Here is a 12,212-nt window from a genome sequence, read left to right as displayed (position 1 = left end):
CTCTCACACAGCAGCACTGTTGTTGTTATGTGACGCCGCGGGGTCAGAGGTCGGAGGTGGGGCCATGACGCCGTCCTTTAACAAAGTCTGAGCTTTCATCAGGTGTTTTCAGGCTCCGATAACGAACCAGACTGAACCAGACTGAACCAGACTAAACCAGACTAAACCAGACTAAACCAGACTAAACCAGACTAAAGATGGTAGAGTAAAACTAGTGGGTCACATGATCATCATTGTTTTAACTCCCTCTGTGATAGAGAGGAACTTAAATAGATGGAAATCTACAGTAACGTACCACACTGTGCTGGTCCTCCGTGCTCCACGCGGGCCACTGACTGCGCCTGTCCGCAGACCTCAGCAGGGCGTCCAGCACAGCCTCCTGAGCCAGGACATTCTCTTCTTTCTGCAGAGCAAGAAGGATTCATTTCTTAGAAGTGATCGGAAACGACATCTGCTGGTTTTTTACTAGCTGCAGCCCTTAGTGGCAGCTCTTACCTCCAGTATTTCACCAGCCCTGCCCAGCATCTTTTCCACCTCCATCAAATCTTCCTGCTCCTTCACGTCCCAGTCGTTCAGGGAGAGATCCATCGAACTGGGGAAAGATAGGGAAAGTGCGAGTTGCCAATCTTCCAGCACATACGTTATTCTAAATAAGACTTCTTGCATTTTTGCCTGATTCGAAGCGTTCAGGTTAAAGCAGGTGTCTCATTGTGGCTGTGGCTGCAGGTTTTCATTCAAACCAAGCAAGAACACACCTGACCAGACCTCTTCAACCAGCTGAATCGCCTTCACACAGTTGGATTTGTTGGATCAGGTGTGTTCTTGCTCGGCCCTTTACTGGATCAGTTTGAGACACCTGGGTTAAAGGGACCTAGAACTGTGTTCAAATTCAGTAGACCTATCTGAACATGACGTTTTGATAAAGAGGACAGGTGTGTTACCCATCAACAGCATCCTGGTTCTGGTCGTGGAGGTCATAAGAATCCCAGGTGAGAGTAGGAACCCCCTCCGTGGTGCAGATGGACTTGTCTCCTTCGTCTGTAATCGTGCTGGAGAGGATGTTGCGAATGGGACTCAGTTCAGGATCCTCCAAACTGCTTTGCGAGCGTGTTACCTGCACCCTGCTCTGTGGCTCTCGGCGCTGCGTGCCGCTCAACACTTCGGTCTGTGTGGGCTGATCTCTGGACCTGTTGGACTGGGTGCAGGGTTCAGAGGGATTGTAGGATTGGCGTTCTCTCTTTTGCGGTGTTGGGTTCTGTGTGATGGTAACCGTGTACGAGTTCTCCAGATTGTCCACCGGCAAGCTAAGCCAGGGGTTATTTGGTGGCGCAGCCGAGCGCTTCACTTTGATCTCCAAGTTCAAAGAATCTGCGGTTACTTTAGGGATGACCTGGATGCTCGCCCCAGAGGAGTTTCCCAAAGAGCCGAGGTCAAACTCATCTCTGTGATCTCCACAATCTGAGACACTGGAGATCTCCTCTATGTGGATTGGAGGCGGGCTTACTGCAGGTCTCACAGAGTCCCTGGTTGCAGTAAATCTGGACAGATCTTCCATTCCTTCCCTCCCTCCTCGAGCTTCAGGCCGGCTGTTCCCAGCTCCATCAAAGCCTGAGTCGACCGAGCTGAGGGACATGGGTTTGTCCTCAGCTGACACCGTCCCAGAAACAGCAGACGAAGGAGATGTTCCAAGAAGTCGGGCTGCCTCCGTACCACTTTCACACTTGGGGAGGTGCTGAACGTCCTTAGCTGTCCTGTTTGCAGCGCTGTCGGAAAATGAAGGGTTTTCATGGCTGCTACGCAACAACTCGTACAGCCACTGTAGCGCCAGCTGGAGGTGACCGACTGCCACGGGTCCTGAAGACATCAGGAGTTTCCTCAGGGTCAAGCACCTGATGAATGAAAAACAAAAGACAGGCTGTGTAACGTGTGTTCAAGTGTCCTCTAGGAGCCAAAACGTGTCTTAAGGTGTCCTCTAGGAGCCTAAACGTGTGCTAAAGTGCCCTCTAGGAACATAAACGTGTGTTAAAGTGTCCTCTAGGAGCCTAAACGTGTGTTAAAGTGTCCTCTAGGAGCATAAACATGTGCTAAAGTGTCCTCTACGAGCATAAACTTGTGTTAAAGTGTCCTCTACAAGCATAAACGTGTGTTAAAGTGCCCTCTAGGAGCATAAACGTGTGCTAAAATGTCCTCTAGGAGCATAAACGTGTGCTAAAGTGTCCTCTAGGAGCATAAACATGTGCGAAAGTGCCCTCTAGGAGCATAAACGTGTGTTAAAGTGTCCTCTAGGAGCATAAACGTGTGTTAAAGTGTCCTCTAGGAGCATAAACGTATGTTAAAGTGTCCTCTAGGAGCATAAACGTGTGTTAAAGTGTCCTCTAGGAGCATACACGTGTGCTAAAGTGTCCTCTACGGGGATAAACTTGTGTTAAAGTGTCCTCTACAAGCATAAACGTGTGTTAAAGTGCCCTCTAGGAGCATAAACGTGTGCTAAAGTGCCCTCTAGGAACATAAACGTGTGTTAAAGTGTCCCTTTAGGAGCATAAACGTGTGCTAAAGTGTCCTCTAGGAGCATAAACGTGTGCTAAAGTGTCCTCTAGGAGCATAAACGTGTGCTAAAGTGTCCTCTAGGAGCATAAACGTGTGTTAAAGTGTCCTCTAGGAGCATAAACGTGTGCTAAAGTGTCCTCTAGGAGCATAAACGTGTGTTAAAGTATAGATCACCTCCATTAAAACAACAGAGCAAAGTCCTTGTGCGGATGAACCTTCCTGACATTTCTGTGGGGCACACGACACAGACAAACTCTATACTCTCTCACCGCTGAGACATCTGCCGGCCCGCCGCCTGGACCTCCTCATCTGGGACGGCATTGGACAGATGAGCCAGATGCACCAGCTCCTCCGTATCTGGAGGGGGATTCTCCTTCAGGAACGTGGACAGTTTGTACCTCCACGCAGGGATCGTCCCCCAGTTCTTCCTTTGCCTGTGAGTGGGAACGCCGTCCGCGTTGCCGCCCGACTGCACCACGGGCAGGAAGTTCTCACAGAGGACCAGCCTGTACCAGCTGCTGGCCTGGAAGAGGAACAGTACAACCTGCTTCAGGATTTGGATTTGGATTTTGGGGAGGTTGCAACAAGACTAACTAAAGAAGATAATTCAGTTTATGAGATGTAAAAAATAATTCTTGTTGGAAAAGATGTTTCGTGATCAACTAATCCAGTGGTTCTCAAACTCTGTCCTCAGAAAATACCGGGCTCTCTCGGGTCCCTCAGACCGATGTTCAAACCCAGCAGCGTGGACCGACACGGTTCAGCTACAGACAGGAAGCTTAATTCCTGATCAGAAGATTATTTACTGTTGACTCTGTTCAGCCAGGGTGAGAGTATAAAGTACAATAGGGGGAGAAGTTCAGCATCCGTGAGGAACTCGGAGTAGAGCCGCTGCTCCTTTGCGTTGAAAGGAGTCAGTTGAGGTGGTTCAGGATCATCTGGTAAGGATGAACCCTGGGCGCCTCCCTAGGGAGGTGTTCCAGGCACGTCCAGCTGGGAGGAGGCCTCGGGGAAGACCCAGGACCAGGTGGAGAGATTAGATCTCCACACTGGCCTGGGAACGCCTCAGGATCCCCCAGTTAGAGCTGGTTAATGTGGCCCGGGAAAGGGAAGTTGATCCAGATGATCCTGAACCACCTCAACTGGCTCCTTTCAACGCAAAGGAGCAGCGGCTCTACTCCGAGTTCCTCACGGATGCTGAACTTCTCCCCCTCTCTCTAAGGGAGACTCCAGCCCCCCTCCTGAGGAAACACATTTCACACGCTTGGACCTGGACCTCGTTCTTTGGGTCCTGACCCAGCTTTCATGACCACAGGTGAGGGTAGGAACCAGGACTGAGCGGTAGATCCAGAGCTTTGCCTTCCTCAGCTCTCTTTTCATCACAACGGTGCGGTAGAGCGACTGCAGCTCCGCCCCCGCTGCTCCGATTCTCCAGCCAAACTCACGCTCATAGGAAATGCCTATTTTAAAGTATTTTCTCAGTATTATATTAATTCCTTCAAGAACCACCAGAGAGAGCCTGAGAACCCGAGTTTGAGAACCAGTGGACTACTTTCCAGGTCCAGACAGAGTCGCTGAGCGCTCAAACGCTGACGACTCGCCTTGTTGTAGAAATGATGGTAGCTGGAAACGGCTCTGAGGGTTTGGAGAATAAAGAGCACAGCGGAGTGGAGTTTGTCCTTCAGCCTCTGCAGATTCAGGACCCAGTGCTCCCTGGTGTTACCGTCCAGCACCAGGATCTCTGCTACGGATTGGATCACGTCCTCAGCACAGCCGATGAGGGCCTGGGAGGGGAGAGGTGTGAAGATAGAAGTGAACAAAGTAAATCAGTCTGGTTCTGTCTGGTTCAGTCTGGTTCAGTCTGGTTCAGCCTGGTTCAGCCTGGTTCAGCCTGGTTCAGCCTGGTTCAGCCTGGTTCAGCCTGGTTCAGCCTGGTTTAGTCTGGTTCGTTATCGGAGCCTGAAAACATGATCTTTAGAAACCTGGTCCCAGAGTGTGAAGATTGTAAACGCCCCCATGGCGTTGTGGTCTGGACAGTGAAAGCTCAGACTTTGTTAAAGGACGGCGTCAAGGCCCCACCTCCGACCTCTGACCCCGCGGCGTCACATAACAACAACAGTGCTGCTGCGTGAGAGGACAGAGAGGGACCCAGAGGCTGTTTACTGAACTGGACTCTGAGCCACATGCATGGGACTGAATGAGGCCCAGCACAGATGTCTCCCTTTTCCCTGATGCTCTGAATAAGGAGCTAAACTGCTCTAGGCTCTGTTTCTAAATCTAGTTCTAAGAAGCTGTGAAAAGTCTCTAAATGTGGTGAGAAAGTGGCGCCTGGGAGTGCTTTGGGACGGGGAAGGGGCTCCCAGCAGCCCCCTCTGCTCAGTGAGGACACTAACTGCAGAGTGAAGGGGCTCCCAGCAGCCCCCTCTGCTCAGTGAGGACACTAACTGCAGAGTGAAGGGGCTCCCAGCAGCACCCTCTGCTCAGTGAGGACACTAACTGCAGAGTGAAGGGGCTCCCAGTAGCCCCCTCTGCTCAGTGAGGACACTAACTGCAGAGTGTTGGGTGCAGAACAGTCACCAAAGTCTCCACTAAGACCAGAACCAGGGACACGTTTGTCTCTAGGATGGAGGAGGATTTGGGAAGTCTCCAGATTTGGGTTTGACCTCGTTTCTGTTTCGTTTGAATGAAGTTTTAAAAACGTCTTTGCTCAGGGAAAGAGAGAAACATGAGTTTGAAAAGGTGTACGGTTTTGAGAGTTTACTTTGCTTATTTATGAGCACCATTAAACACCACATTACCCCCCCCCCCCCCCCCCCACACCGGATCACCCAATCCTACAAGACTGAATCCCAATAGAGTCGGATTCAAGCTGCTCTACAACACGTTAGACAGAGTAGTAACACCAGCTGAAGGCCTACCATAGCAGGAGAGTGAATGGACTCTTCGAACTGCGACACCAACATCGCCGCCTTGGCTGCATCCTTGGCGATCTCGATTTTGTACGGCTGGAGTTTCTCCTCAAGGAGAATTCTGATCAGCTCTGTGATCTGGAAGCAGAAACACATTCAGGTCACAGAGGGAAACACTTACTGTAGGCCATTAGGGTAAAGGTCCAGTCCACGGCCTCTCAATCGTCCGTTCACTCTCCGTGTTTCATTAAGAAAAGCCCCAGAGGGATTTAGAGACTCTGGAGGTGACGGATCGCTCTGAATGGGTTTGGATCTCCGGTGGACGTCTGATACACAACCTGGACTTTTCAGGGGACCTCGACCCTGTTCAGAGTTTGACTGACAGCTCAAACCAGCTCTAAAGCACCACAGTTCCTTTATATGTTGGGTGTTAAAGCTCCCTGAGACTCACCTGCAGCCCGTCCTCTCGCAGCTGGAACACCTGCAGCTGGAGATGGGCCTTCGCAAAGGCCTGCTGCCACAGCAGCTCCACCTTCTCCACAGCTGCAGTGATCCTGCGAAACATCAAAGAGACCTTTATCCAACAGCTGCTTCATCAGTTCAGAGTTATTACAGGTACTGTAGGCCAGTGAGACGCTGCCAAAACAGCTTCACATACCAAAATGAAAGGACTTAGGTTATTCCTTGAGCAAGGAAACTCTGGAATACAACGGTCCTAAAGCAACATCTGCACCTTCAACATCTGTTCTTGCACTGTTTCCATGTTTCCTGGTTCCTCTGATGTACTCCGGCTGCTTTGCCTCGACTCTGATTTACAGTTTCCTGATGGCCAGAAAGGGCTCATCCCTGTGTTCCCCGGACACATCTGCCTCCACGGACTTAACTCAGCATTTTGTTGGGGTCAGAGGTCACAGTCAGGGTCAGGGTCAGGGTCAGGGGGTAGTGTTGGGGTCTACAGAGACAGATTTTCAGGGGAATTGGGCACTGATGGTGGAAACAATAACAGACCGGGGAACAGAGGAGCCTTTCTGTGAAATGCGGAACATCAGACCGGTCACAAACAAAGCGAGGAACATAGGTATGCTCCGACATTAAGCTTTTCTTGTTGCTAAAGTAATGCTAACAGCTAACTGCCGCTCCGTTAGCTAGTTAGCGGTTAACCGTACTGCCAGGACTGGGGGTTCAGAGCACCAGAGAGTGTCGGTGTTTCAGGCCTTCAGCAGACATCAAAGCAGAGACGAAGATGACAGATGGAGGAAGAGGAGTGAAGAGAGTGATGGAGCAAAAAGGAGAAAGCTTTTAGGAAAGAAGAGGCTGCAGGACGAACACCGAGCTGCTGGACTAGTTAGTGATAGGAGCCACTCGCTGTGTCTCGTGTTGTTGCACCTGCTCCATGTTTGTGTTAGAAAAGTGGTCGACCAGCTAGTTTGTGATGCTGAGTGATGTCAGCATAACAAATGCATGCGTCCATATTTATGACTTTTAGTGTGTTTTCCATCAGTTCCCTAAAGCGTTCTTCCCCCGGTTCAGGGAACAACCAGCTGACTGAAGGTCCCTGGTGTCCATGTGCGGGGGTTGAATGGTGAAATGAGGGAGTAACTCTTCCTCCGGTACAGTAGGTGGAGCTCCACCAACATCCAGCTGCTCTGAACACGCCTTTATTTCCACCTTCACCTTTGTCACAATCACAGCGTGGGGAAAATGGCCGACTTTTGGACAGAACCAGGACACAAACGCCTCTTCTTGGTACTGATGCTGGTTGCCATGGTGAAGTCCTCCCTGGGTTTATTGTTGTTGGTGTTTTCACCTTGTTTTGGGCGCCGTTGCTTCCTGGTTTCTTCTGTTTCCGGGTCTAAAGCCGCTGCAGTGGAGTGGGGGGGGGGGGGGGGAATCGAACCCACGGAGCATGTGCAGACCAGAAAGATTACTCCGGGGAAGATGTTTCCATGAGGAAGAATCAGGGACTGAAGGAGTACTCTAGGTCTGTGAACTCTGGTTTGACCCGGGGGACGCTGTTTCCATGGTGACTAAAACCCTGATTATATTCAGGTTCAGGTCAAACTGCAGGGAAACTCAAACTGTAGCTGCACCAAATCACAAGAATTACCAATAATACGCAATGTTGCTTAAGCTCGGACACTCAAACTGCTCACACACCAACAAAATTCCAAAGCACAGCATTATCTGGGCGTTGTGCAAAGACACATTAGTAAAAAAGTCACATAATTACCATAAAATGTCAACTATGACTGTTTGGATTAACAACGCCAAGAAAAACCACCCTGCTCAGATTCTTTTCAGCGGTTATGCAACACCGGACCGCTGCAGCACGGTGTGGTATGTGTGGGAAGTGCATTACAGAGGATTAAGATAAAGGCCTTCTCTTCCCTGAGGCTGAGCCCTGTGGGAGCCGGCGGTACCTGCTGTGGTTCTGGAGCATGTCAAAGGTGGTGTGGGTGAAGAGGGCGGTGCCGGCCATCGCCTGGTAGCTCGGCTCCCTCTCAGGGTAACGCAGCTTCTCCACCACAGTCTCACAGCGCCGCAGCAGCTCGTCCAGCCCCAACTCCCTGCATACAAATGCATATTAACACGGGTGAGTTTGACGGGTAAAAGAAAATATTATCTTCAGTGTTTCTGAGATCTGCACGGGTGGAATACTCGTTACCACTGTGGGGAAACTGTTACACTCTGTATTTACATTTAGAAGACTGCTTTATTCATTCATCAAGATTTGAGAGTCAAAAAACAAGCAGTCAGACCTCCTGAGCTGCTTGAACTTGGCTTCGTTGGTGGAACAGAAGTGTTGAAGCTCGCTGAAGGTGGAGGGCAGCGGCAGCCGGGACAGAGCCTGCAGGGTGGAGATGCACGAGGGCAGCCGCTGCACCACAGACAGGAACTCCTGAACAAACCCAGAGACCTCCTGCAGGGGGCAGCACAGAGTAGCAGTCCATTCAAACGCCACAGTTATGAACATCATGTTATGAACACGGTCATATTTTGGAACTTTGGACCTGTGTATATTTGGAAAACCACCAGAACACTCAAACTAAAGGATCAGTGAGCACAGAAGCACTGCATGCATGACGATCTCTCTCTGCTCATGTGATATTCATGCGTGTGTTAATATGGACGCAGGTTATTTCTGATACACACGCGTGCACGTGGGCGTGTGTGTGCAGGTGCAAACAGAGAGCAGCTGGTCTCGCGTTACTCTGCTGCAGCTGAAGTTGCAGTTTTTCAGCAAATACACTCATCAAGTAAGAATTTTGTGTAACGACTTAACGTGGAAATCCAGGAGAGATGCTAACAGCAGGACGTGGCTAACAGTGGTTAGCTCGGGGCAGTACGGTGAAGGCATTCAAAGGTCTTTTTTAACCACTACTGCTGCTGAAAATAACAGCAAACCTCTGCAGCAGCATGAGAAGAGTCCCTACACACACAACAAAGCAGCAATGGACTTTACTATGAGAGGAGCTGGTACAGGGGCCAGTAGGTAAGTCTTTAAAACACTCTTTAATGAACTCTGGCTTCACTAACGTTGTCTTTTTTTATTTGCCAGAGATCCAAACGAACCATAAGAACAGAACACGTCCTCATTCATCAGTGAACCCGAACGCGTGCGTCATTGGTTACTGTGATACAGTAAACGTTACTTTTTATATCTGTGCATTTGATTTGATTCATCTAAAACACAACAGGTGTGGGAATTAATCTCACTCAAAAACAAACACATTGAAAACTACAATAAAACGAAGTAAATCCATAAGAGTGTATTAAACACTGAGATATGAAAACCGTGTTAAAACTGCTGCTATCTCACATCGACAACAGCATCAGTGTGGAAACACCATTCGTCCTGTTCATCGTGTTAATTATGAGAATAAACCCCAAAACATGCAAGTGTTGTTTAATAATCACAGAACATATTTATTAGCAGATGCATGTCATTAGCTTTAAGTGTGGGTTTCAAACGTTTGATTTCCTCTTACTTTAATAGCGTAATACTTTTATAATAATGCTGCAATCAGGCGACACCCACAACGTAAATGTGGGTCGAGTGGAGATTACGTTGCACATCTTAAACAGGTTTCCTATCAGCAGAGAGCTGCCGGGGTTAATTAATCCTTCCATCACGGCCCAGACGAACATGAGCGACTGTATAATGTGACGGGGAGAGGGGCTCCTTTCACTTGGTAATAGGGTCAGCTGATCACGCCAGGCATTTGCACGAGCTTCACCACGGTAACGGACAATAGACGCAGGCTGCTCCGACGCCAATGAATGGATTCACACATGAAATCATCCCCCGACTGAGTGGGTTCAGCACTCTGTGTGTGTGTGTGTGTGTGTGTGTGTGTGTGTGTGTGTGTGTGTGTGTGTGTGTGTGTGTGTGTGTGTGTGTGTGTGTGTGTGTGTGTGTGTGTGTGTAACCGCTGCAGAGGACAGTGTTACCTCTGTGTTTCCAACTCTGACTGATCATAAGACAGAGTTATGAGACTTCCTTTGGAGCTCTGTGTTTCACAACAGGTCAGAATATTTAAAGGTTGAATCTGTAGAATCTTTATTAAATTCATATTTTAATATTAATACAACCATGGCAGCAGCCAATAGCGTTGGGTGTTGCTGGTTGCCAGGGTTGTCTGTTGTTGGGTGCAGCTACTGTAGGCTGGCACTGGGTGAAATGGAGTTAGCCAATCCTGCAGCTGCTTGGGAGCCTCAGTGAAGGGGGCGTTCTTTGTCCCAGCAGCTGAGTGAGCGGAGACGGGCAACAACCAGAGTCACTATAGGCCGAGCATTCACTCCATGGACTGAGAGAAAGGAGAGGAACGCCATTCAAACTCACGCCCACATGGCTACGCTGCTCCTGGATGCTAACACCACTTTCATCTGCACTTAGCTGCAACGGCTAACGCTAACGGCTAACGCTAGCTGTCAGTCAAACTCCTCTAATCCTTGTTTTGATACTGTGATTTGTAGTACATGTGTCTGAACATCGGGTACATGTGTCCGAACAGCGGGTACATGTGTCCGAACAGTGGGTACATGTGTCCGAACAGCAGGTACATGTGTCCGAACAGCGGGTACATGTGTCCGAACAGCGGGTACATGTGTCCGAACATCAGGTACATGTGTCCGAACATCAGGTACATGTGTCCGAACATCAGGTACATGTGTCCGAACATCAGGTACATGTGTCCGAACAGCGGGTACATGTGTCCGAACAGCGGGTACATGTGTCCGAACAGCGGGTGCATGTTTCCGAACAGCGGGTACATGTTTCCGAACAGCGGGTACATGTGTCCGAACAGCGGGTACATGTGTCCGAACAGCGGGTACATGTCCCCAACATCAGGTACATGTGTCCGAACATCAGGTACATGTGTCCGAACATCAGGTACATGTGTCCGAACATCGGGTACATGTGTCCGAACATCAGGTACATGTGTCCGAACATCAGGTACATGTGTCCGAACAGCGGGTACATGTGTCCGAACATCAGGTACATGTGTCCGAACATCAGGTACATGTTTCCGAACAGCGGGTACATGTGTCCGAACAGCGGGTACATGTGTCCGAACAGCGGGTATGTGTTTCCGAACAGCGGGTATGTGTTTCCGAACAGCGGGTACATGTGTCCAAACAGTGGGTACATGTTTCCGATGTTCCCGCTCGCACAGCTGTGATGAGTTTGTAGCGTCGTCGTAACACCGGAGCATCCTTAAGTTACCTTGACGAAGGCGACCCAGCTCTGGTGACAGTACATGAAGTAGCCGCCCAACGACGCCGTTAGCTGGCTGCGGTCGATGTAGTTGGAGAGCTCCGAGACTTCTTTCAGAAGAACTTTCTGCAGAATAACAGGTGAGGTCAGTGTTACCTACTGAAGTCAAATCTGAAACAACCCCGGGGGACGTGACGTGTTCGTTCCTTCACCTTGAAAGAGGCGGCGTAAGACTTTGAGGGGAACAGGAGTTTCAGCAGCAGCCTCACAGCGTCCTTCTTCCTGGGCTGAATGATGTACACGCAGTGCACCGTCCGCCTGTGCAGCTGGAACACAAAGGGAAAGAAACAGCTCAGAAACACATTTATTTACTTCTTTGGTAATGATTTCATTAAGACGGGTGTCGGTGGGCGATAAATTGTCCCAGAAAGTTTTGCGAGAAGTGAATATTTTGCCATTTTGAGACCATTTTTAACTGATATGATGATGATGTCATTGTTACTGTGAGGGTTATTTGCTTTTGAAGCAGCAGAACAACACGTGTTAAAGTGCAGCGGAAATGTTTTCTTACATACATCCGTTAACACCTCACTGATGAACGTCGAAGCTTGTCTGTAGGTGTGAGAGAGCGCGTACACGAGCACCTCTGCGTGTGTCCCAGTGTCAGAGACGGGCTACACTTAGGCACCTAAAGGCTCGTTGGGTTAACACTCTTCCAAGGAAGTACCTGCTTTCTACGGGCAACGCAAAAAGTCAATAAACCCTAAAAGAAATAAATCACAAATCAAGTTCAGACCACACGTAACTTAAGACAGAGTGGTCGTCACGAGTCAGGGTTTTTCCTGTCGCAGCAGTTTGTAATTAGTAAAAATCTTAAAATATGTCGATTTGCACGCTGACGGAGGAGCTCTGGGTGTGAACACGCAGCATCTCTACAGAGTTCTGCTCATTTAATGTGATTTCACTGGAGCTTTTTTTATTAAATAAGCAAACACGTGACCAACGACCCTCACGGTCCACTGTCGACACACACACAC

Source organism: Echiichthys vipera, assembly GCF_963691815.1.
Source record: "Echiichthys vipera genome assembly, chromosome: 19".
Taxonomy (NCBI): domain Eukaryota; kingdom Metazoa; phylum Chordata; class Actinopteri; order Perciformes; family Trachinidae; genus Echiichthys; species Echiichthys vipera.
The sequence above is the reverse complement of the archived record's forward strand: the minus strand, read 5'-3'. Positions refer to the sequence as shown.